The sequence below is a fragment of the Eleutherodactylus coqui genome, chromosome 5 (genome assembly GCF_035609145.1).
Source record: "Eleutherodactylus coqui strain aEleCoq1 chromosome 5, aEleCoq1.hap1, whole genome shotgun sequence".
In the NCBI taxonomy this organism is placed as follows: domain Eukaryota; kingdom Metazoa; phylum Chordata; class Amphibia; order Anura; family Eleutherodactylidae; genus Eleutherodactylus; species Eleutherodactylus coqui.
The window spans coordinates 178,774,621-178,777,899 of NC_089841.1; positions in this window are offsets into that span (position 1 = coordinate 178,774,621).

A 3,279-nucleotide genomic window follows, 5' to 3' on the forward strand; every position below is an offset into this window, starting at 1 on the left:
ATTTAGCCACGTTTGAAAATTGCGACCATCTGAAGCATTGGATTCCAAGTTATTTATTCAGATGAGCAATTTTTAGCCATGTAAAAACATCGTACTTGGATTAATAGGACATGGGCGAGCGAAAACGGAGACCGATTTTATACAGTTCATGAAAAGATAGCTCTTGCCCTATCTTTTGCCAAGGTACACTGGAGGCTCAAATAGGCTTCTATGGGAGCTGAGAAAAAAGGGGGGGCGGGAGTTTAGCTGCGTTTAACGCTGGGAAAAGATTACAGCTGGCTCCATTTAAGCAATTGAAGCCATTCCGAGGATTTCTGCCGACCGAGGGATTTCTACGCTGTAGCGTATATTTTTGCTAATGCACCATAACCGCACATGTGAATGGACGAGAAAACGTGGCTGAAGCTCAGGAATCGATCGTGGCTATTGTTCATTCACATGATTTATGGCGGAGATACGACGAGCGTAAAAATGCATACGCTCGTGTGAATAAGGCCTTAGGTAAATGTGCCGGATTGTCTCAACAGTTATCAATGCATTATGCAGTTTTCTGGTGCATTTTACTCCCAAATAGTGTCTTATTTGCTACAGGACACATTTATTAACTATTTACTCCCGAAATTACAGCCATTGTTGCGCCATGAACATCAATTTATAAAAGTGCAGTGAAAATGGGAATGACTTGTTACTAGGTTTGGACTTAGAGATATTTTTTAAATGCAACTTTTTAATAAAGTTACAAATGAAAAAAAGTCATATATGTACCCCACACAGACCCTGCCATAGAACACTGAGATATTTGTAGCCAGTTTGAAAGTTAATGGCAGAGATGTGTGTTGTGAGAGATTTATCAAAGAAGGCAAATGTGGTCATAAATTTGTCATCACATAAGTCAATAAATCTTTACCTTTAAGACATTGGCTACAATGATGCCAGTTTTGATAAACGTAGACCTAGGACAGAGAGAATTACTTCTGTCCTGACCCACAATGCAGTCACCCACCATCACCCCTCCAGCTAGGCTGTCTTCTCTCCTGGGAACACACAACCCTCAGCACTGGCACTGAATGGGTTAGCACAAGGCAGAGCTGCCACCGTTATCAGCAGCCTGCAGATCCCCATTACCCACTCAAGGGTGACTACAGATGTATTTCCCACATTACCAGTCAAAATAAATAATGTGTGACATAAAGCCAATCTAAACCAGGGCCGGCCTGTGATAAGATGATTGCATGCAGAGAGGAACTGCAGCTCACAGCCACACAGACTGGGGAATTATACTGATAATTACACCAACACTGTATGTGTGTGTGTGTGTGTGTGTGTGTATGTGTATGTATATATATATATATATATATATATATATATATATATATATACATAATGATGCGTGTGTGTTCAAATAGCAATCCTGGAGTGAACACATGGGTAGACTTTAATATATATAATGTCTACTCACGTGTTAGGATTGCTATTTGAATATTTGGCTCATCCCTCTATGCCAACAAGAGATGCTGGTGGCTATTCTAATTGTTTGTATAATATTGAAGCAGATTGTCACTTGTACTGTATATGATTAAAAGAAATCATGATACACACTATAAAATTCTTCCAAATCAAAAACTTACACGAGAGCCCCCCCCCCCCCCCCACGCATTACCCCCAGTCACATGATGTGCATTCCAAATGTTCCTATTTTACATATTACCAGACAATCAAATGTGTGTATACATACATATCAGCTTTATATCCACTGTACATTGCATACTGTACTTTGTTATAGTATATCATATAACTGTTTATCAAGAACTGAAAGGGTTACTGAAAGGGTTCTAGAAAGGTACAAAGAAGACAGGGGGCCTGGAATTTTTAACTAATCCAGATTTTACAAGTCAAAAGGACAGTAGGAGGGGATACACTGCAGGGATCTCTTTCCATCCCAAACACCAATGTAAATAAACTTAGTATTTAGTCACACAATTAATAGACTCTTCTCAGGTATAACTCAATTAGAAAGCTGTTTCTCCACCCAGTAACCCTCCCAGGCCAGCCCGATATTTACCAGTATAAAGTTCCTTCAAACAAATGACAAGTGGTCCGGTGTGAGGCAGCTTTTGACAAGGATATATTAGCTCTATATTTGGTCCTTGTTTTGCCATCCGTAATACGGAACTAATGTAGTCTATGTATCTGGTTACATGGAGGTATTTTTCATGGACTTTTAAAAAAAACGCAGGAATGATCTATTTTTTCCATATTTATTCTCATATTGCTATTCTTTTATTTTATTTAACTATAGATCAGTATTTGCCCAGTGAAAATAAAATATATGGAGGCAAAAACAGAAGACATACGGTTGTAATGCCATCTGGAACACGTCCATAATACAAATCCGTATTATGGACATGTTTACAATTCGCTTATCTAAAAACAGCCTGAGAAGTGCCACAAAATCTGTCTGTCCTATCAAGAACATCAAATGGCAGTTCAATTACTAACATACCATACACATAAATACATGATAGATAGATAGATAGATAGATAGATAGATAGATAGATAGATAGATAGATAGATAGATAGATAGATAGATAGATAGATAGATAGATGTTCCTCCTTGATATGTTTAATATTTGCAATCATATAAATTCATAATAGGAAACTAGATCCTTGGGAAGCAATGCTGATGACCACAAGGTAAAGTTGTCCTGAACATGGAGGGGTTTTAGAAATGAAACTGGTAATTCTTCTTTTCTGCATGACAAATAGTGAGAGGTGACTCCCTGTAGTAGTGAGTGATCCATGTATTATTACAGTGAACTGGCTTTGAGCTACTCTTTCTGGGCTGGAGAAGAATGAATGCCATTGCTAGGTGAGCCGGCTATTTACTTTCAATATAGTCCTAAACAAATGAGCTTGTAAATGCAGACCTCAGTGTGTAGTCTTTGTAATGTAAAGCATGCTGTGGAGTAGCTCATGTTGCAGGTGCTCCCCCATGCATGCTATTGTACCCATATAGATCATTGCTACAGGTCCATATGGTGAAGCTTCCTAGTTGGTAGCAGCGGCAGAGTGAAGTCCTAGCAGTGCCTCAGCCATCCCACCCTTTTCAGTGCCAAGGACCATTCTCCAGCCAGTGTAGTCCTGATATAAATTAACTGGTAACCATAGCTACTGAACTTTGATTGGCTGCTAGGGGCAAACGTGCCCGTGGACGTCACCAAATCTGAATAAGGATGCGCGAACTGCCAGGCTTGGCACACAAAGCTGATTATGGGGCA